Source organism: Lepus europaeus, chromosome 22 (assembly GCF_033115175.1).
Source record: "Lepus europaeus isolate LE1 chromosome 22, mLepTim1.pri, whole genome shotgun sequence".
Classification (NCBI taxonomy): domain Eukaryota; kingdom Metazoa; phylum Chordata; class Mammalia; order Lagomorpha; family Leporidae; genus Lepus; species Lepus europaeus.
The window spans coordinates 36,958,568-36,982,272 of record NC_084848.1 but is presented as its reverse complement, the minus strand read 5'-3'; the positions used below and the strand labels follow the sequence as shown (position 1 = coordinate 36,982,272).

The 23,705-nt window shown below is 47.3% G+C and overlaps 1 protein-coding gene across 4 annotated transcripts in view; it reads right to left on the bottom strand.

Annotated features, from left to right (window-relative positions):
• Positions 1–13,027, bottom strand: part of PPM1A (protein phosphatase, Mg2+/Mn2+ dependent 1A) — a 52,065-nt gene extending 39,038 nt beyond the window's left edge. For 2 of the 4 annotated variants that reach the window (XR_009864832.1, XR_009864834.1), the window contains exon 1: positions 12,819–12,872. The gene's annotated coding sequence lies outside the window, so the exon portion shown is untranslated. Of the gene's footprint in view, positions 1–12,818 lie in introns of all 4 variants that reach the window. The other 2 variants (XR_009864833.1, XM_062181782.1) reach the window with 2 other exon arrangements.
• Between the last annotated feature and the right edge of the window lie 10,678 nt (positions 13,028–23,705).

The window sequence follows — 23,705 nt, the reverse complement described above, 5'->3', positions numbered from 1 at the left end:
ACCTATCTTCACCAACAATTATAGTACAAGCAAATTCCTGAAAAGATTTAGATGGCATAGTTGTAGTATCTGCAAGCTCAGTGTGCCTCCTCCTCTAACTAACCCAGTGTATCAGTCCTGGGTAACTTGCCTCCAGATCAGAAGCAGATTCAGTTCCTAGTGGCTAGTTTTCAATGCCTGCATACTTGAGGACTCAGAGTCAGACTGACCCAGAAAACAATCACCTTTCTAAGCCAATCCATTATTTTTTTCTTTTGTTTAAAACAAACAAAAAACACCCTCACACAGAGCATTTGTAAGTGTTTGCTGATAAAAGAAGGGGAAAACAGAAATTTATTTATTTAAAATTGTGATGGTAAAAGGTTCATTTACATACAAAATCCAGGGATATGCTAAGTATCTGAAGTATATGAAAAGTCCCTGCTGGGGAAAACAGAAACAACCAGAAGCCTTTGCCTCTGACAGACTTTGGTTGATACAATCTAGCATTCTCCAAAACAGAATCACCACTGAGTCCATGAACTATGATAGGGGATGCTATGATTGTAGAGAAATGGGTCCTGGGAAAACAAAAGTTCTTTGCATTTATAGCTTAAAAAAAATTCTGTCTATCTACTTCCTGTACACAATAGCGTCACCTCAAACGACAGGGCCCAAAATTAACTTTTCAACCCCCTGCCCCTTCCTTGTCTCAGGAGACATAGCACACCCCCAGCCCCCCCCTCCCCCCCACCCAGGGCTGGCAGAACTGTTTCCCTTTTCGTGGCACCAGCCCTGTGAACACCTCTCATTCAGATGTTAAGATCACGTGCTTCTTTGCAATGTTTAGCACATACTGATACCTGATGAATCTGTGGCACAAGTTAATGACAAGCCTTCATTTTGACGTACTCCTTATTAACGGAGTTCATGATTCTTTTCTACACAGGAAAACACATTCATTCCCATAAAAGCCAACTGTATCCTATCATTCCCATTTTGTTCACAGAATAATTTTACTTTGGTTTTATTCCATACTGAAATACAATGAATTTTTCATTAAGAAAATATTTGACCAAAAACAAACTTGCAGCTTCCCAATAATTTTCAGATTATTTTCAAAAATGACTTTAGAGGCCGGCGCCTGCAGCGCCAGCATACCATATGGGCACTGGTTCAAGTCCTGGCTGCTCCACTTCCCATCCAGCTCTCTGCTATGGCCTGGGAAAGCAGTGGAGGATGGCCCAAGTCCTTAGGCCCCTGAACATGCATGGGAGACTCAGAGGAAGCTCCAGGCTCCTGGCTTTGGAACACGCAGCTCAGGCCGTTTGACCAACTGGGGAGTGAACCAAAGGATGGAAGACCTCTCTCTCTGCCTCTCCTTCTCTCTCTGTAACTCTGACTTTCAGGTAAATAAATCTTTAAAAAAATGACTTTAAAAAGTTTCTCAACATCATTAGATACACAGTTCCATTATTAAAAAATGCCATGTAAGGTATATTTGGAGGAGATAAAGAGAAAAGATGTTTTTATTATTAGGTGACAGCCACCCGTTCTCTGTCCCTGAGCTATTTATTTTTCTGCTCATTCATTTGAAATGGATTGTTTTAAGGAGTATTTTCTATGTGAATAGCAAAGTATAAGGTAATTTAGAAACAACAGGATTTCTGGGAGCTAGAAACTTATCTTTCAAGGTCTCCTAGGAAAAATAAAATCTTTAACTTCAACTTGGAGTTTTATTGTATAAAACACACTAGGAGGTACCAGTGCTGTGGCACAGCGGGTTAAATCCCAAGACTGAGGCGCCAGCATCCCATATGGGCACCGGTTAGAGTCCTGGCTGCTCTTCTTCTGATCCAGCTCTCTGCTATAGCCTGGGAAAGCAGTGGAAGATGGCCCAAGTCCTTGGGCCCCCGCACCCACGTGGGAGACCTGGAAGAAGCTCCTGGCTCCTGGCTTCGGATTGACACAGCTCAAGCTGTTGCAGCCATCTGGGGAGTGAACCAGCGGATGGAAGACCTCTCTCTGTTTCTGCCTCTCTCTCTGTAGCTCTTTCAAATAAATAAAATAAATCTTAAACACACACATATTAGGGCAGGGACTGTGGCACATCATGTGAAGCACCACTGGGGATGCCTACTTCCCAGCTCAGTGAGACTGAGTCCCACCTCTGCTTCCTATCCAGCTTCCTGCTAACGCACACCCTGGAAGGCAGTAGAGGATGAATCAAGTACTTGGGTCCCTGCTACCCACAGGGGAGACACAGAGGGAGGGGAGACTCAGAAGGAGTTCCTGGTTCCAGTTCCCGCCCTAGCTGTTGCAGGCTGTGGAGGAATAAACCAACAGATGAAAGATTCTCCCCTCAACCCCCACCGCCTTTCAAATAAAAATAAACTTAAAAAAAAAAAAAAACACTTATAATCAAGGAAACCAGTACAAGATCACTCTAGATGCTGCCTATGTGTTAAAAAAACTTACAATATCAGGAAGCATTTGAAGATGAAGAAACACAGAGTAAACTCTGGCTTGACCACAGAACAAAAGCTACCACTCTAATAAGGGCCCCTTGACAGTCAAAACATACTCTGCAAGGATAATATTCTACTGCTTTACAAAAAGTGATGACACTGCCATAAATTTAACATTCTGAAGCATGATGGCATACTGCAAAGATGTTTTTCTAAAACCTAAGTTCTGAAATTCTGTTTAAAAACAAGATATGCAGTAGCCATGCTTATCATTTATCCTCAATATTTTCATTTCTGTATTTTGAAAACAAAGGTAACCAAGCTGCATCTACAATTTCCTATCACTTATACCAAAGAAAAAGTGCTAAGAATACAACACAAAGTTGGGAGTGAATTAGGTTCTTATTCTTTGAAACAGTATATTAAATAACATATTCTTCAATTAAAATAACATAATATGACTCAAAAAATGTTTATCCACCTCCCCATCTGAAGCAGTCATATCAGAGAAAACAAAGCACCAGCCTATATTTAAACTGGATTATACGTGATCTATGCTGTGCAATCTGCTCCACTTCTGGCTCCCACTCAGTTTTCTCTGTCTTGTTTTCAACAGAAAGTAAGCCGACACTACAATATACTGCAGAACAGTACATAAACAGTCATACCGAGAACTATTTAAAATGAAATGAAACAAGATCCCTATTTTTCAAGGAATTTATTTTCAATTACCTTAACACTAAAATTTCCATTTATAGTACAATCTCCATTAGTAAGTCCAATTAGGTAGCTTGTGTTTGAGATACCTTCTTAAACTCACTAGGAACTGCACTGAATAAAGAACCAATGAAATAATTTATGACAGCAGGTTGCTAAACAGTGAACAGGAATAAAATAGGCCATAAAACAAAACTGCTTCAGGAACTGAAGGAACTCACTGTATTACACTCATGTCTTACATGCTTTAAAAATTTTTTGCATTTGAGAGGCAAAGACAAAGCTCCCATCTGCTGGCTCACTTCTCAAATGCCCAAAAGTCTGAAGGTGGACTGGGGAGCAAGGCCTGGAGCCAGGAACACAAGCCAGGTCTCCCCCGTGGATGGCTGCACCTCCACACCTCCACCATCTGAAGCATCATCACAGCCTCCCAAGATCTGCAGTAATATAGGAAACAGGAGCCAGGAGCTGAAAACGGAAACTGAATTCAGGCACTGCAATGTGGGATGCTGGCATCTGAACCACCAGGCTAAAAGGCCACTCCCTTACACGCTTTGTTTGTGTTAAAAACTGTAATAGCTCTGGGTGGAAAGTTCTAATGTAATTTTCAAATTTAGTATAGACTGCCGTCTCAGGACCCAACTCAGTCAATTCCACTCTGGGCACGACGGATCTATATATACAAAGATTTCTGACAACTGTCATCCAATACTCAGCAGTAGCAATAAAAGTGCAATGACCCAGATACAGAATTATTTTGCAAAATCCAGGGATATGTATTTGACATCTGTTACTAGCTGTGAAACTGTGTTGGGGCCGGTGCTGTGGTGTAGTGGGTAAAGCTGCTGCCTGCGGTGCCAGCATCCCATATGGGCAGCAGTTCAAGTCCCAGTTGCACCACCTCTAATACAGCTCTCTGCTATGGCCTGAGAAAGCAGTTGAAAGATGGCCCAAGTGCTTGGGCCCCTGCACCCATGTTGGAAAACACAAGAAGCTCCTGGTTCCAGACTGGCCCAGCTCCAGTTGCTGTGGTCATTTGATGAGTGAACCAGTGGCTACAAGACCTTTCTCTACCTCCCTCCCTCCCTCCCTCTCTGCCTCTGCTTCTCTGTAACTCTGCCTTGCAAATAAATAAATAAATCTTTAAAAAGAAAATGAGTTGTGATAAATGAGAAAACTAAAGCTGAAGAAAAGAATTCCAGCGTATAAATTAACATAAGCAAAGATCCCTGGAGAGAAAAAGCAAAGGGTGTTTTTCAGAGATACAAATGCACCAGTCTGATTAAAATCAGTTCTAACTTACAAGTCAAGGGGACCAGTGAGGCAGGTAAAGCTGCTGCCTACCTTGCTGGCATCCCATTTGAGCACCAGTTCAAGTCCACGCTGCTCCACTTCCAATCCAGCTACCTGCTAAGCCTAGGAAGGCAACAGAGGATGGCCCAAGTGCTTACGCCCCTGAGACACATAAGGGATACTGGAAAGAGGCTCCTGTTCTCAGCCTGGCTCAGCCCTGGCCATTGTAGCCATTTGGGAAGTGAACCAGTGGATATCTCCGACCCTGTATCTCTCTAACTCTTTCAAATAAATAAACTTTATTTTTATTTTAAAGATTTATTTATCTAAAAGGCAGAGAAAGTGAGGGAAACACAGAGGGAGGTTCATTGGTCTACTCCCCAAATGGCTACAATAGCTGGAGCTTGGCTAATCTGAAACCAGGAGCCAGGAGCTTCCTCAGGGTCTCCTACATAGGTGGCAGGGGCCTGAAGACTTGGGCCATCTTCTGCTGCTTTCCCAGGCCCTGGCAGCGGGCTGGATAGAAGCAGGACAGACGGGACTTGAACTGGTGCCCATATGGGATGCCAGCACCACAGGTGTCAGCTTTACCTACTATGCTGCAGCCCAATAAATAAACCTTAAAAACAAGAAAAGATAGGAATGTAGCCAATAAACATGGAAAAATGCTCCCATCAGCAGTCACTACGGAAATATAACTTAAAATGAAATACCATTACACATCTGCTAAAATTTTAAGCAGGAGAAACTCAAATATCCATCAACAGGTTAAGTGACTAAATAAACTGTGGGATCTCACTAGTCAGCAGCAAGTTATAAATTACTAAAAGGTAAACAACATGGATGAATTCCTCCCAAAAAATATGCTGAGCAAGTGAAGTCAGACACAAAACATTACAGGTTCTCTTATTCTGTTTATGATTCAGATGGCCCAAACGTTTGGGTCCTGGCACGCACGCACGTGGTGGCAGATCCAGAAGAAGCTCCTGACTCCTGCCTTCGGCCTGGCCCAGCCCCAACTCCACCTGTTGCAGCCATTTGCAGAGGGATCGAGAGAAGGGAGGACCTCACTCCCTCCCCCTACTTCCCTGTGTAACTCTGACTTTCAGATAAATAAATATTAAAAAAAAAAAAAAAAAAAAAGAAGAAGCCATACTAAGACTTCCCAACATTATTCTAGGAGCAAAAGGGAGTCACTGGAGTACAGAGAAGAGAAAACCGTAATTCAGGAAGCACTTTGTGATGGTTTCTAGAAGAGGGGAGGAGAATGCAGGGCCAGATGCTGCTGGGGAGAAAGACCAGCTGCAGTGCTAGTACAAGTCTCTTGGTTGGGGATGAGTTAGTAAAGACCTGCACCTCCCCAAGACAGCTTTTCAGTCTTAAACAACCTAGGACCCACATAGTAAAGCCTTTATGTCTTATTAAATATAATATATAATATATTAAAGCCTTAATATCGTTTATGAAGACTCTACTTTGAAAAAAAAGTAAAACAGAAAGAACTGAGCTAATCAAAATAATTCTTTCCTTATTCTCTCTCATTTCCCTCCTTCCTCATCAATCTAGTCTGAAAATTCACCTTTGCTTTATTACTGTTACTCTATGCCCTGCTCAGCCATCTATTCCTTCCAAACCAACCAATGCTTTTCCAGCTTCACACTGCCACAAAGAATCTATGCATATTCGACTCTCTCTTATCTTAATTTCCAGTCTGTTCATACGCAAGCGCTATATACCCACAGCCTTCACAGCCTCTTCTAAATTGTCTACTCAATTTCTTCTACTTTGGCTCTCAGGTTCACTGCCAAAACTACTCAAAGACAACCAACCTCCCACCCCCACCAAGTCCACTCCCCGAAGCATCCCAAATTTCAAATCCTCACTTAAAACTGCCACCACTCACCTGGCACTTCCTTCATGGCAGAAAATGTCCATCATAATCAGAGCACTGAATCTTTAAGATAACCTTAATGAGAAAGGCATTTCCACTTGATAGATAAGAAAACTAAGTCTTGGAGAAAATGAAGGAGCCGACCCAACAACAGCAGCAACACAGGCACTTCCGACTTTCAAGGGCTACTATTTTGGCTTGTTTTTAAAAGACATTTGTTCACCTGAAAGTCAGAGTTACAGAGAGAGAGAGAGAGAGAGAGAGAGAGAGAGAGAGAGAGAGAGAGGGAGGGAGGGAGAGGGAGAGGGAGAGACAGAGAGAGATCTTCCTCCCACTGGTTCACTCCCCAAATGGCAACAGCCAGGGCTGGGCCTCGTTGAAGCTAGGAGCTTCATCCAGGTCTCTCACTTGGCTGGCAGGTACCCAAACACTTGGTCCATCTTCTGCTGCTTTTCCCAGGCCATCAGCAGAGACCTGTATCAGAAGTGGAGCAGCTAGGACACGAACAAGAGCCATTATGGGATGCTGGCATCCCAGGCAGTGATTTAACCAGCTATGCCACAACATGGGCACCCTCCAGGGCTACTTTTACTTTATTCTCCTTTAGGGGACCCTCAGTGAAACTGTTTTGATTATATGTACACAAACATTTCTCCAGGTTCTTCATTAAGGGTACTAACCATCTGAAACTCAAAATTGATTACATTGTTCAATCTGAGCAATGGTAGTTGATGAGATCAAAGTTCTAGCTCTGTTAACTTCTGAAACTTTGGAAATAATAAAGTGGACTTAATTTATTAAATGTTTTCTGAATGTTTTAGAAAGAATTCTTGGAATAGAAAACATAACTACACAATCAGAAGTACTAACATTCAGTTTTTGGGGCTGGTGCTATTGTGTAGTAGGTGAAGCCTCTGCCTGTGGCACCAGCATCCCATATGCGTGCAGGTTCACATCTCAGCTGCCCCTCTTCTGATCCAGCTCTCTGCTATGGCCTGGGAAAGCAGTGGAAGATGGCCCAAGTGCTTGGGTCCCTTCACACATATGGGAGACTCCAAAGAAGCTCCTGGCTCCTGGCTCCAGATTGGCTCAGCTCTGGCTGTTGCAGCCATTTGAGGAATGAACCAGCAGATGGAAGACCTCTCTCTCTGTCTCTCCCTCTCTCGGTAACTCTACCTCTTAAAAAAAAAATCAAGTTTTTAAAACTTGATTTATTTAAAAATCAGTTCTTAAAATTTTAGTTTCCAGAACTAAGAAGGCTCATCTAATTGGGAAAATCCTACTCAGAAATATTGTGAAAATATTTTTATATCCACAAATCTGATCCTGTCCTGTCACTTGGGTTTTCTGTGCCTATAAGGTAGACACTCAGCATCTGGTATCTGTAGGAGAACAGTTGCAGGTTCTCCCTCTAAGCAGATACCAAAGCCCAAGGATGCTGGGGCAGGCATCTGGTGCAGTGGTTAAGAGCAGGTTGTTATGCGCAGGTCCCGAGGGAATACCTGGGTTCAATTCTCAGCACCTGACTCTGCCTTCCTGCAAACACAGATCCCAGGAGGCAGTGGCAATGGCTCCTGCCACTCACACAGAAAATGTGGACTGAGTTCCTGGCTCCTAGCTTTGAAGGCCCCTGACCGCGGCCACTGTGGGTATTTGGGGAGTGATCCAGAAGATGGGAAGCTCTCTTTCAAATTAAAAAACATAAAAATAATTGCTTGCTTGTTTTTCAAAAATAGGTCTGCAGATACTTAAGTCCTTCATATAAAATGGTGATGTACTTACATAGAACCTATGCACATCTTCTCATCTACTTTAAATCAGCTCCCCATTACTGATAATACCTAGTGTAATATAAATAGCTATTACATAATAGATATTGTTCATACGGATGGGGAAAAGAGTCCCTACATGTTCAGTACAGAAGACACTCTTTTTTTCAAATAGTTTTGATCCCATGATTCTCTTGATGAGAAATGTACAGGTATGGAGGATCAACAGTAAAACAGAGATACGGAGATAACATCATGTATTTTAGAGGACTGAAGCAAAAAACTAAAGCCAGATACAAATAAATGGTCAATGAACTATGGCTTTTATTATTTCCTTTCTTCTGCATCTAGAAGTAATTCAGTCTTATAGGATTTAAATTCAAATTATACCAACCACAAAAACTGACTTTCAGTCCAGATCCTAAATAAGAACACAATGTAAACATGGTCAATGGGTCCTCCCCCAAAAATGAGAATTACAAAAACTCAGGTTCCCTCCTTTGTACATTTACTCAAGGATGGAGCTGGTGTTGCAGCACAGTGGGTTAAGCTGCCACTTGCAATGGCCAGCATCCCATATAGGCACTGGTTCAAGTCCTGGATGTTCCACTTCTCATCTAGCTCCCTGCTAATATGCCTGGAAATACAATGGAAGATGGCCCAAACCCTTGGGCCTCTATACCCATGTGAGGGACCCAGATGGAGTTCCTGGCTCCTGACTTCAGCCCAGCCAGCCCCCACTGTTATAGACATTTAGGGAGTGAAGCAAGGAATGGAAGATGGATTGATGGGTCGACCTCTCCTTCTCCCTCCTTGTCCCCATCTAATCCAGCTCCCAGCTAAAGCGCAGAGGAAAGTCCCAAGTGCTTGGGCCCTTACACTCATGTGGGAGACCCAGATGAAGTTCTTAGCTTCAGATTAGCCTAGCTCCAGCCATTGCACCCATTTGGGGAGTGAACCAGCAGATGGAAGACTTCTCTCTCTCTCTCTCTCTTTCTGCCTCTGCCTCTCACTGTAACTCTTTCAAATAAATAAATCTTTTATAAAAAAGAATACCTACAATATCTCTAAGACTAGAAACACAGTACCAACAAAGTCTAACTTATTGATAATAATTTACTTGTAGCTTTCTCAGTTTCTTAAAAACTTATCAAGTCTCACGTTTTAGACAGGTATACAGTCACCCAATCACTTCCTTTCTCTAGTTCCTCCTACCTGCCTCAGCAAAAGAGCTAGGTAGAGATTACCTAGATAGAACAAGCAAAGGACAAAATCATCAAAGAATATTTGAGTGTTCTGGAGATTGGTAACAAGGTATACATTTGTTATTTGGATAATGTGGCACCCATTAGAGTGAAGGAAGACAAGAGCTCACCACTGCAACCTAAGTTAACTCCAGCTTCTTTCATATAAAGAAGAGGAGCAATCTCAGGTCAGAAAAGTGATATATCCTGGCTAATAGCAAAATAATAAATGAAGCAAACAAAATTAAATTTTTGCTGTTGAGATGGAAGACAGGACACACTGTAACATAAAATCATTACCCAAGGTATAAAACAACACTTTCATATCACCTTCTCCCCTCCCAAAAGAGCCATATATTTTGCAGGGCCACAACTTGCTTTATCATCTTAACTCTTTCAAAATTCTGCTTGGGCAGACTTTCTTACATGGCTATCTCCTTCTGATCTGATGAGAGACAGAAGAGTACCACTCGTCAGGTGCCCAGTTAAAGCAGAGCATCATCTGAGGGGATCATCAAAGTATCACCTTATAATCAGTTCTACATGAGCACAGACGCACACCTTAAAAAAATTAATCCAGCTCTCTTTGGGCATTTCAGAGACAACAGCTTCCTGTGGACACGTGTCAGTCTTCAGTTTAAATTTTAAGATAAATAAGCATTCATAGTTAGATCAAACTCAGCCATACGTTCTTTTAGCTATTATAAACTGTCTTGGTGTAATCTGAAATTACAAAATTACAAATTCAAAGACTGTAGCTATCTAGGAACTGCTCAGCAATATTTACCATATAACCAAAGGATGTTGCCATAGGTTTATGTTTAAAAATGAAGTACTAGCATTGTGTGTGTGGGTGCAAACTGTTGAAATCTTTACTTAGCTTAGAGATGGTCTTCTGTATATAAAGTTAAACTAAAAATGAATCTTGATGAAGAATGGGATGGGAGAGGGAGGAGGAGGTGGGACGGGAGTGAGGGTGGTGGTGGAAATGGGGGGGAAGAACCACTATATTCCTAAAGTTGTACCTATGAAATTTGCATTCATTAAATAAAAGCTTTTAAAAATAAAAAAAAATGAGGTATTAGGCAACAATTTTCCCAAATGAAGGCTTATCAAAACAAGATAATCAAAAGCCAAATTGAATGGATAAGAAAACCTTCCAAATGCGTCCTTACATCAAACTACCATGGGCCATGTGCCTGTTCAAACTTGTAGCCCCAAACACCCTTTGCCTCCCATGAAATTTCCAGGCTCCTCCCTCTCAAGAGTTTCTCTAACTTCTCATCCCCCACAGAAAAATCAGTAATGGCCATCTATAGAAATAGCTTTCCTCGAGACAAATCCCTAACCTAAACAAAAATCAGCCTTAGCGTTCTGGTTCATCTGTGACTAGCAAGTATTGATTTTTAAAGGTATGTTAAGTAGACACACATTGTTGATGAGAAAAAAAAAAAATGAGTCGGACCATTCACGCGACAGTATGATCTACCCCTCTGCTTTACTAATTTGGAAGCTGAGATCCAAGCAGGTTAAAGGACTTCCCCGTGGACACATACTCTGGAGCACAGCCATGACTAAACAATTCTTGTCTGGGGGAGTGTTCCCTTCAATCGGTTATAGTGCAACTATGATCATCACTTCAGCCCCTTCCTACTAAAACATAAAAGATACAATCTGTGTGGAAAATATATAAAGAAAACAAGCATGTAAGATGCACTCTCTAGCACTCAGCAGTACCATTTCTCAAATGCGCAGAGGTAGCTACCTGCAAACAGGATCAGTCTCAATGCCCCTCTTACAATCCTTTCACTGATGTGAGAAGCTTAATGTGATCAAATAAAAACATCTTCAGCATGCATTCCCCATGCACTCCGCTGTTGCTTTAACGTGGTATTACCATTATCAACTTCTTGGTTAAGAGTAACCAATCCTGGTTAACCAGATACATGTATGTCACACCTAAATTTAAAGAGTTACAGTATCGGGCCAAAAATGTTACTTTGTACTTCAAATCACATATTGGCAAAGGAAACATGACATCAATTATGGTAATACCTAGGGTTAGAAAACAGGGAGTAGGTCACTATCTCCCCAGTCTGCAATTGCTGTAAAGCAATTAACAGAAGTATATTCTCTGAAAAAGGCCCAATATGTAAACAGGTAAACGTGAAGTGTTTCAGTAAAAGGGGCTGTGGGCCACGCCCTGCTGTCCTGACAGCTCTGTAACCCTCAGGGCTCAGCACACAGCTTACATAAATGAACCCCAGGGATGGCGTGGAGCCCCAGGTAAGCATCCCACATCCAAGTGCTGACTGGAGTCCCAGCTGCTCTGCTTCCAATCCAGTTTCCTGCTCTTGCGCCTGACACGGGAGGGAAGAGGTCCAGGCATTTGGGCCTCTGCTACCCAGGGGATGGAGTTCCTGGCTCCTGACTTCAGCCTGGTCCAGCCCCAAGCGCGGCTGCTGCAGCCATTTGGGGAGTGAACCAGCTGATGAAAGATCTCCCTCTCTCCCTCAGGCTGCCTCTCAAACAAATAATCCTTTCAAAGAATTACAGGCCTTCTGAGTGCTTTGCAACTCAAAAGCGGCTGTGTTTAAAAACCCCAGTGTGAGAGCTTGGGAAGAGTATGCCTTTTTCTCTAAGACCCTTTTTACACGTTTAGTTTTTTTTTTTTTTTTCAATAATGTCAAACTCACTTATCCCTCCAGCCACCTCACATACTCCTCCAATCAGTCCTTAAACCCCATGTGCTCGCTCGTTTTTCCAAGCAGCAGGCAACTTGGGCACTCGGACTTGGACAAGTCGGGTATGACCTTCGCGGATTTCTAAGCACAAGGTGGTGCATGAAGAAGTGGGCAGAGAAAAAAAAAAATACAGCTCAGGTGCTGAAATCCTCAAAACGCATCCGAAACTGCGGGAGGCAGAGGGCTGTCCGCAGCCAGCTCGTCTTTCACGAACAAGCCTCCGAGTTGATTTAAAAAGCCACAAGCAGAACAGAAGCACAGCGCAACCAGCCCCTACCATCAGCCACTTCCACCCAATTCCACCCGGCTCCAAGGCACGGGAAGCCAGAGCACTCGGCCCAGAGGGGTCTGCCTTCGCCGATGGATGGGCCGGCGGCGCCCCGGGTCCAGCTCGGCCCTGCCCCCCGGGAGCACCTCACAGTTCTCCGGAACCGGCCGAGCCCAGCTCGGGGGCGGCCTCCAGCCCGGGACGGCCGGGCGCGGGGGCGCGCGGGCCGCCGAGCAAAGTTCCGCGGGCCCGCGGCCCTCGCCCAGCGCGGGGCCCGGGGGTCGCGCCGGGCGTTCGTTAGCCCCGGGAGGAGGCCGGGCCCGGGGGTGGAGCTGTCGCGTCTCCGCCCGGGAGCGCCCGGCTTGTTTACAGGCCTCAGGCCTGGCCGCCGCCGCGCAGGCCCGCGCCCGCCGCCCGCCGCCCTCGGCCCGAGCGCCGCGCTTACCCGGAGCAGCCGCGGGCGGGCGGGTCCCCTGTGGGCCGAGGCGGCGGCGCGGCGGCGGCGGCGGCGGGAGGAGCCGGGCTGCGTCCGGGCCCCCGGCTCTCGGCGCCCTCGCGGCTCAGATCATCCGGGCGTCGGAGCGGCAGGCAGAGAGCGGGTCCCGGAGGAGGACGAGGAAGAGCCGAGGACTCATCGCTTTCCCGCCCCACCTGCCTGGCGAGCCCCGTCCCCTCCCGCCCTCCCCAGCCACCCGTTGCCGAGCTGCAGCCGCCGGAGCACCCGAAGCCGCGGGGCCGGGCCGGCGCCGAGACCACTGCTTCTGGAGCCTCCCGCGCGCGCTCCCGTCCCTAGCGCCGCCGCCGCCTCTAGCGCGGCCCCGCGCAGGCGCGCCCACGACGGCCGCGCGGCCCTTCCCCCACTCCTCCGCCAGCCCCGCCCCGCCCCGCCCCGCCCCGCCGGCCCCCGCGGCCGCTACAGCTGCGGCGCGGCCGAGCAGCTGGAGAGACCCGGATGTCGGAGGGCAGGCACTGCGGCTGCAGCCGGCGGGCGGGGGCAGGGGCGACTGCGGTGACGTCACTGCCTCGCGCGGTGTCTTCCTTGCGGCCCGCCTGGGCTGAGGCAGAAGGGAGGGTTGGAGTCTCGGGTCAGAGCCGAGACGCGGGCCTTCGCTACCTCGCTGACGGTGGCTGGATGGAATGACGAGAGTTGGGAGCCCCAGGGTCTCGGCTCTGCCTCTGCGGTGTCCGCTCTCGCCGCCCGGCTCCTCCGCCTGCCTGCGGACGCGGTCCCCGCAGCCCCGACGCCGGGCCCGGAGCTTCTGACCCTCGGGCGCCTCCGTGGCGCCGCAGTGACCCCCGGGGACCTAGGCAGGGGCCCGGGCCGCACAGGCTCTCCCCACCACCACCACCACAGTGCTCGTGGGACTCCCCGTTGTATTTATTTGCATGTGTTGAGACGGTCACGTGGCTGTGGCCCGAGGGCCCTCCGGCGACCTCCAGGGAGGGTGAGGGGACGGAGGGCTTTAAACAATGTGGAGGCGCTGAAGTTGGTTGGAACTGCACGTGCGGGTGGCCAGAATCCAGTCAAGCGAGCTAGACAACGAGAACCCGACCCACGCGGCTCGCGAGCGCGGCGGGTAGAATGACACACACCCCGGGCAGCCAATGAGCGGAGGCCGGGGCGCCACACGTCACCGGCGCGCGCTCCCATTGGCTGGGCTGCGGCCCGCCCCCCTCTCCCCCCCCCGCGGCCCCAGGCTCAACCTGCGCCTGGCCTTGGCTCACAGCACATGCGCAGGAACAGAGGTTCAAGTACACCTCGGTATTTTAAAAAAAGGTGTTCTGGCATGTATAAAGGAAAGAAAAAACTGCTTCATTGTAGGGGGCAGGTCTTCAAAAATGAATAAATAAAAATATTAGCCAGATGCAGTTCTGACGAGTGGAGGTAGCTTGAGGAGACCTTCCTGTAGCAACTTTGCTACTTTGTAGCTCCCAAAACCAAGTCATTGCCCCAGTTGTTAAATCCAGATCGTTGTACTGGCTGCTTGTTACCATTTACCAAAAATCCCTTAGCTGCTTGTCAAGTCGCAAAAGCCACCTCCAGGTTTTTCAAAAGGACTTTTGGGGACAAGTTCTGTCCCCTTCCCTTTTGGCTCTGTGACCTAACAAATACAGTCACTAGTCACTGCCAGACCAAATCTTCAGGAAACCCCAAAAATCACCCCACTCAGTATCTTTGGGGTGAGAATTTCTTAGAGTACCATGAAGACCGATCACTCTCAGGTATATAAAGTAAAAATAAAATCTACTATGCGTTTGGTCCAAGTGTCATTTGAGGTCACATTTCCTAATTCTCCACACAACTGCCAAAAAAAGAGAGGGTGGTTAGGGGGGAATTAGATCAAAGATCTTTGAAACTCTGCCTTATTGGAATCCTCCGCACTTCAGACAAGTAACAGCATGATTAGCATGCTAGTATACTCGTTAACATTCCGAAGCAGAAAAGCCCAAGTGGCAGCCACTCTTTGGAGAGCTCTAAAAACACAAATTTTCGTATTCATAAGACAGAAGCTGGAGCCCCAGTTGCACCAATGGATCAATAGAGAACTTGAAGATCTTGCCTATCTTCCTTTGCTCTGGGTTCCACGCCAGCAAAGAGAATCTGGGTCAATTGTAGCAGAAGCAGAAAAATAGGAAATGTGAACATGCAAAGATTTTTACCTTGTCTGTTTAGTGTGTAACCCAGACCACCAAATAAAGCTACACCTTCTTCCTATTATCTCAGTACACAGCGTGCAGGGGATATTTTACTAAGAACCATGGTTACAACCATGGGTTGTAACCCTAACATTTTAAAATTTGAAACAAAAAAAAAAAAATCTGACTACATATGCTTGATATTACATCCGCTTCACCATAATTAAGTCATACTAGGGGAATAAAGCTGGATGTTGGTAGAGGGAGAAAATGGAAATGGAGTTTTCCTTGTTTTTTGAACCAGGAACAACTTCGCTTGAGCCACCATCTCGTAACTGAGATGTTCACAGGACGTTTTTGCCATGACTGTCTTTGAGTCGCTTTTCTAGGTTTTCTCTAAAATCCTAATTCTGCTTTGGAAATGTTGGCTAACACCCTAGTAACCGGGAGACTTGGGGTGAGGGCACGGGCTCCAGAGGTGAGTCTAAAGTTTAGTCTAGTTAACAATAATCTCTCCCCCTTTCCGCCACAATTGTAACTGGAGGAAATCCTCAAATTACTACTGCGAATGCATCCAGGAGTCAACCTCGAGGCAGCCTGGCCTGGGCCTCTCAAAATGTGGCTCGGTAGTTTAAGTGGCTCCTCTATGGGGACAGCTGTTCCCGAGCCATCCCGCCCTTTGACACCGCAATCGGGCGCTGCACCAGAGTCCCGACTCTTCCTGCCTCCCTCCCTCCTCCTCCGATACCTGGTTCAAGATTCTTTCTCTCCAGGATCCTCCTCATCTGCCCTCCTCGTCTGGCCCTTCCTCCACCGATCTCCTTTCTCCTCTTCTTTCTTCTCCCATTCGGTGCCCTTCTCTCCTTTGCCCCACTTTTCCTCATTCTTCTTGTCTTTCTTTTCTTTATCTTAGTCCAGAGTGCACCTTCTACCACCCATTTTCTCGCCAACCCGAACATTTGAGGAGCTACTATCCTTAAGCTAAATTAGTTTGGGTGGGGGGGTATACCCCCCACCCGAATCTGCCTCCCTCCCACCCAGTGTCTATCGCGTTATGAAAACCTTAGCTCTCTCAAGGACTATCACGGAATGAGAAGGGCTTAGAGAATCCTGTCCTTTGTGACATCACTGGGGCAGCCCCTAGGGTGGGGCAGGAGGCCATCCTGTGCTGCCATGGTGGCTTCCTCTGAGGCCTTGGGAGAAATGTGGGCAACGGCCAAGTCCAGGATGGTCTTCAACTCAAGAAAATCGCATCCAGGCGTGACCAGAGCCTTAACACTGGTATGGATGTCGTCAGAGAAGCTCCTCTGCTCGCAGAAAATGATTGTGTGCCCAGGCATCATGCCGAGTACTGGAGGCAGACAATGACATCAATGGACCGGGGCTCCTGCCCCCAAGGAGTTGACATTAAAACAAGGGACGTGGACAAAGACGTAAGCAGAGAAACAGGGAATTTCAGAATGAGATCAGTGCTGGGAGGGTGAGGGCAGTAAAGAGGAAGGGACGATGCGTGCTCGGGGCAGCCCTCCGGGAGTGGTAGCATTTGAGCTGAACCCTGAGAAGGAGTCTGCTTTGTGAAGAACCAGCGGGGAGCATCCCTGGCGGAGGGCTCAGCGTGGGCGCGGGGCCTGATGCTGGAAAGAACTTAGCAGAAGAGCTGTGTGCCGTCAGAAGGGAGCTGAGCCATCTCGAGGAAAATATTTCCTAGTCATTCAAGGTGAGACAGTGATTGGGGTCTTTACTGTAACAGTTAGGAATGGGGAAGGGTATAACCCATGCAAAATAACTTGGTGAGTTGTTTGATCTAGGCCAAAAAGCAAGGTAGCCTTGACAAATCTAAATCAAAACTAAGAGGACCTATCTCCTCCTGTTGAAATTGGGAGGTATTCTGCAACCTGGTAGACTACCCAACAATGGATAATTTATATACTTTGAGAAATTAGCTTTTCTCCCAGGATAGGAAGCTGTTCTTATTAAGGCTAGTGTGAGGTGAGCACTGTGTTGCCGCAAGTTAAGCTACCATTTGGGACGCTGCGTTCTGTAGGGGAGTGCTAGTTTGAGTCTTGGCGACTACACTTCTGATCCAGCTCTTTGCTACTGGGCCTGAGAAGCAGCAAATGACTCAAGTACCTGAGTCCCCTGCCACCCAGATAGAGCTCCCGGCTCCTGGCTTAAGCCTGGCCCAGCCCTGGCTGTTGCAGCCATCTGGGGAGTGAACCAACAGATGAAAGATTTTCCCCACCCCCACCCCCGTCACTCTGCCTTTTCAAATAAATAAATCTCTTTTTTTCTATGACTAACAAAATTGAGAGTGGCTTTTTGAGAGCAGTTCTGCTTTGTGTTTGGTGTCTATTGGGCGTTACAGAAGATCTGATAGGAAATCACCCTTTGAAGGTGGCAACACATTTTGCATTCTTACCTATGGTGGCCTGGGAAAACCAGTGACCAGGCGGCTGACACAATAAAGCCTTTTATCCGTATGTGGCTTTGCAGCTGACAAAGCAGTGCCATGCAGATCAGCTGTTCAACCCGCTCAACAATCCTTATAGGCAGGGTAAGGACCGTTACCTTTACAGACAAGAAAACTAAGCATCCCAAGGTGACACAGAGTAACAGTGCCACTTCGTGTTTTCTCCCACGTGCTACTGATCCTCGCTAGCTTTCTCAGGCTAGTAATAAAGACAGCAGAGAGAGACAGCAGTGGAAAGGGCCCTAAATGTGTCTCAGAAGGCAGAACGTAGATCAGGCTTGTCAGTGGCTCAGGAGAGCAGATGGTTAGATTTTTAGGGATTTTGCCAACTGTTTGTTAAATATAGCCACTATTTAAAAATTCGAGCGTATAAACTTACAACTAAAAATTAAAATTTTTAAAAATTGATTTATTTGTGTGGCAGAGAGACAGACACAGAGAGAGTGCCCCCATCTGCTAGTTCACTCTCCAGATGCCAACAGTGTCCAGAGCTGGGCCGAGCCAGAGCCCGCAGCAGAAATCCTACTACGTGAGCCATCATTGTTGCTTCCCAGGGTCCCATGCTGGTGGGAAGCTGGAATGGAAAGACAGCCACAGCCAGGAATGAAACCCAGACACTCTGACATGGAACACAGGTTCCTTGGCCACTGGGCCGGGCGCCTGACCTTTAATTATATTTTAAGCAAAGGGAGGTAATGTATGGCAAAGCCTTACCACTTCCAAATTACTTTAATATGAAAGTACTTCCAGTTGCCAGCGCTGTAGCGTAGTGGGTGAAGCCACCGCCTGAAGCGCCGGCATCCCATATGGGCACCGGTTCAAGTCCTGGTTGTTCCACTTCCGATCCAGCTCTCTGCCATGGCCTGGGAAAGCAGTAGAAGATGGCCCAAGTGCTTGGGCGCCTGCATGCATGTGGGAAACCCAGAAGAAGCTCCTGGCTCCTGGCTTCGGATTGGCACAGTTTCGGCCATTGTGGCCATCTAGGGAGTAAACCAGCAGAAGGAAGACTTCTCTCTCTCTCTCTCTCTCTGCCTCTCCTTCTCTCTCTGTGTAACTCTGTCTTTCAAATAAATAAATAAATCTTTTAAAGAAAAAGAAAGTGTAACTATTATTTAAACACACAGCATGATATTTTTAGTAATAACCACTCGACTCCGTTCATTCGATGTTTTATACAGTCTTAGTCTCAGGTTCACACTAGAGTTGTCAATTTCAGGGGCCAAAGTCATTCTTTCCGAGAGTTATTTCAGCTTCTGGTCTTCATCTCAGGGAAGAACTGTGGATACCTATGAGAATGTCTGACCTCAAAGTGGAGGAGGCGGGGCCTAGTGCTCATTCCAGGCCCTGGCCATGCAGCAACAGAGGAATTCCTAATGCTGGTGTATATAAAGCAAATTTTATGCAGAAGGTGAGAAAGTGAACACACACACACATGCGCATAGGTGGGGAGTGGGTCAGAAGGAAACAGGGGTTGGGGGAGGGGAAGTAGATACAGGGCACCTTGGCATCACCTCCAGCCCTGCTCTCCAGCCTAAGAGGGGTCTTCCCAGTTGTTGCCTCTTCTATCATGTTGGAAGGGGAGTGGCTATTTACATGGCGCCTCCCCTTCCCAGGTGCCCCGTGAAGAAGATACATCCCAGACACGTGAGGGAGGGGCTTGTGGCTTGCAGGCACCTCCAGCTCGGTGTGCCTAGCTAACTTCCTGCCTTATCCCATATCAGGAGGATACAGTTCCCTACTGGACCCTGCTGTGTGAATTTGCTCCAACGGTGAGCATTTGGTTCTGAACCTAAATTCTAGATTTTTCTTCTAATAGAACACAAGCCCTACTTTTATAATTTATGTGTTACAGTATCCTATAGTTTTATATTACAGAACTTGAGTTACCATGCATTCTAAAGAATTATCTATCTATCTATCTATCTATTAATCTGAGAGGCAGAGAGAGTTTTCCCATCCACCTGTTCCATCCCCCAAATGCCTGGCTGGGCCAGGCCAATGCTGGAAGTTGTCTCCCATGTGCATGGCAGGGATCCAATTACGTGAACCACTGCTGCTTCCCAGGGTCTGCCTCGTTAGTAAGCTGACACCAGGAGCTAGAGCCCGATATCAAACCCAGACACTTGGATGTGGAATGCAGGCACCTTAACTACTTGGCTAAGTACCTGCTCCTTACACTGCGTTTCATTCCATCAGCAGACATGAAGCCCCCGGAATATACGAGGCACCACTCTGGGCGCTGGAAATACCCGTGAAGAAGAGAGGTAGTTTTCAAAGAGTTGATGTGGGGTCTGTGGGGTCAGAAAACAAGCAGGATCATTGCAGAGAGGGATAAGTACTGCAAAGGATTTAGAGCAAAGCAGGACATGGGCAACAAGGGTGGGAGAAGGGGTGACGGGAGGAGAGGGTATTTTAGCTGGGCTGGGCAGACAAAGCCTGTTGGAGGAGCTGGCAACTGTGCAGGCCTGAGTGACAAGAGGAAGATGCCATGGGAGAATCTGGAGGAAGAGTGTCCCAAGCTAGGCAGAGGCCGTGGGGTGGGCAGGAGCTTGCCATGTCCAGGAACAGACTGAATTCTGAGATGTCCAGGATTTGCTGAGACATGGAGGCTGCAATGTACACAGGCCAAAGGAAGGAATTTTTAATATTATTCTAAGTGGGATGGAAAAACTACTGGAGTTTGTTAGCTTTTTGTTACTAGTAGGAAGTACCTGAGACAAGCTACTTATGAGGGAAGGAATTTTTTTTTTTTTTTTTTTGACAGGCAGAGTGGACAGAGAGAGAGAGAGAGAGAGAAAGGACTTCCTTTTGCCGTTGGTTCACCCTCCAATGGCCGCCGCGGCTGGTGTGCTGCAGCCGGCGCACCGCGCTGATCCGATGGCAGGAGCCAGGTGCTTCTCCTGGTCTCCCATGGGGTGCAGGGCCCAAGCACTTGGGCCATCCTCCACTGCACTCCCTAGCCACAGCAGAGAGCTGGCCTGGAAGAGGGGCAACCGGGACAGACTCTGGCGCCCCGACTGGGACTAGAACCCGGTGCCCCGACCGGAACTAGAACCCGGTGTGCCGGCGCCGCAAGGCAGAGGATTAGCCTGTTGAGATGCGGCGCCAGCCAAGGGAAGGAATTCTACTTAGTTCACAGTTTCAGAGGTTCATGTCCAAGACTGGGCGGTCCCATGGTTCTGGCTTCTGATGAGGGCAATGGATGGTACAGTGGAGCATGGGCAGAGCGGATTACAGGAGTCGGGAGGCGGGGGCGGGGGGGGGGGAGGGGGCAAACTCGGGCTTTCATTCCAGACCTCTCTAATGAGAACTACCTTTTTTGTTTGTAACATTTAGTTATTTATTTGAAAGTCAGAGTTACACAGAGAGAGAAGGAGAGGCAGAGAAAGAGAGAGTGAGTGAGAGAGAGAGAGAGAGAGAGGTCTTCCATCCACTGGTTCACTCCACAATTGACTGCAATGGTCGGGGCCACACCGATCCGAAGCCAGGAGCCAGGAGTTTCTTCTGGGTCTCCCACGTGGGTGCAGGGGCCCAAGGACTTGGGCCAACTCTACTGCTTTCCCAGGCCATGGCAGAGAGTTGGATCGGAAGTAGAGCAGCCAGGACTTGAACCAGTGCCCATATGGGATGCCAGCACTGCAAGTGGCGGCTTTACCCGTTACTCCACAGTGCCGGCCTGGAGAACAACCTTTGTAGAGTGCTTTCCCAATTACCTAGCAGCTTTCACCAGGCCACTCCTCCTAAAAGGTCCACTACCTCCTGATACAATACTGCTACCCTGGAGACTAAGCTAGCTAGCTTGCTTGCTTGCTCCCAAGATTTCTTTCTTTATTTGAAAGGCAGAGTAATGGAGAGAAAGAGAGAAAAGCAAATACACACAGAGATAGACAAAGACAGAGACATCTTCCGTCTGCTGGTTCACCCTCCAGATGGCCACAATAGCCAGGGCCCAGGCTAAAGCTGGTGGCCAGGAACTCCATCTGGGTCTCCCGTGAGGGTGTCAGGGATTCAATACCTGAGCCACCATCCGCTGCTTCCCAGGCACATCTCAGGGAGCTGGGTGTGACGCAGAGTACCTGGGACTCCTACATGGGATACAGGTATCACAGTGAGGAGGCCTAGCCCGCTGCATCGCAATGCCCGCACCAGGACCAGGCTCTGGAGGATGGACATTCAACACCCAAGCCATAGCACGTTTTATGCTAGGGAGCGACGTGATCTGATCTGGGTTGTTCTTGATGCAGTAGAGAGGAGAGAGTTTAAGAAAGCAAAAATGGAAGAAAATCCTTTCATGTCAGTTTCCTGTACCCTTAAAGAAGAAGTGAAACTGCCTTCACCCTTCAGTGAGCTGCAGTGATTATACTCCGGGGGTGGGAAGGTGGCCTTTAGGGAGCTCTTGTTACTGAGCCTCCTCGTTGCATTTTCTAGGAAGTGTAGTTTGACTTTTTTGCCAATGACTCATCAGATGACCTTTCTTGGTAAATTCAGTAAAACATAGCGAGGATCACGGTGTGGGAAAGACCGGGTTGTGTGTAGGGAATACAGAAGCCCACTTAACGCGATTCGACTTCAGGTGAATTCTTATTGCCATAAAAAGTATTCTCTAAGAACTTTATTTCTCTCTCTCCCTCTGTGGTCACTGCTTCCCCAAAACACATGTGAAGGCTCACGACCGGCGTTCTCCTCGTTAACTTACACCTTGTGCTATTCAGTGAAGTCGATGCCTAACGTGTCCTTGCCTAAGGCAGTCATTAACACCTCGCTATGATGTCTTGAGACCATTGATGGAGACAAATATTGAGACTTGGGCTGCTTGGCAGGTGTTGGTGAGATGAGGTCAAAGAAATTAAGAAGGGAGGGTTTGGCATCATGGCACAGCAGGTTAAGCCATCACCTACTAATGCCAGTATCCCATGTCAGAGCGCCAATTCCAGTGGCTATTCTACTTTCAATCCAGCTGCCTGCTAACGTGCCTGGGAAAGCAGCAGAGGATGGCCCAGGTGCTTGGGCCCCTGTACCCACTTGGGAGTCTGGGATGGAGTTCCTGGCTCCTGGCTCCTGGCTTTGTCCTGGCCCAGCCCCGGTCTTTGCAGCCATTTGAGAAGTGAATCAGCAGATGGAGGAGCTATTTCTGTCTCTCCATTTCCTTGTCACTTTGCCTTTCAAACAAATTTTTACTAAAAGAAAAAAAATTAAGAAGGGATTTAATAAAGACTCCCGTAATACCAAAGACCAATTCTCCTTCTTCTACAGCTGTGTTTAGATTTGTTCTCGCTCCTGGACCTGTGAAAGAAAGAAATACATTTCCCATGCTCATCCTTTTCACTGCCACTAGGTTTTTTTTCATTAATTTAATGGTCTGCATAGATCATCTTCAAACTAAACATAGAATGGACCTTTGGAGAGGGTCTGTGACTAATTTTATGTTTGATCTTATAGTCACCCTAGAAATATTTCATAATAAAAATTATTATGGTTATTATGGTACAATTGTAGAAACTGAATATTCTACAGTGATGAGTCCAAACAACAATTTCCACCCATAGAGTTGAATTTAGCCTACCCATTAGGTGGTATAAGTCCTAAGAGCTCATCGCCAGAAAGAACAATGCACCATTTGGGAGTGGACATTTGGCAAAGCACTTCAGAGCCACACCTCTGAGGACTGAGTCCTGACTCCTTTTCTGATGGCAACTTCCTGTTAATGTGCACTCTGAAAGGCAGCTGCTGATGGCGCAAGGACGGAGGCCGCTGACACCTGCTTGTCGGAACCGGGCTGAACTCTTGACTCCCAGCTCTGACCTGGCCCAGACCTGGTCTCTACAGACATCTAGGGAGTGAGCCAGCACAGGGAAGATTACTGTCTGTCTCTGTCTCTCTGGCTTTTAAGTAAATAAAAATAAATATATAAAATTTAAAAAAAAATCATCCCATAGGAAATAAACTTCCCCGTACTGCATTAAAACCAACTATTGATTAATAACCTACTATAGGGGCTGGCGCTGAGGCATAGGGTGCTGGCATCCCATAAGGGAGACAGGTCGAGTCCTGGCTACACCACTTCCGATCCAGCTCCTTGCTATTGCTCATGGGAAAGCAGTGGAGGATGGCCCAAGTGCCTGGGCCCCTACAACCACATGGGAGACCCGGAGGAAGCTCCTAGCTCCTGGTTTCAGATCGGCCCAGCTTCAGCCATTGTGATCATTTGAGGAGTGAACCAGTGAA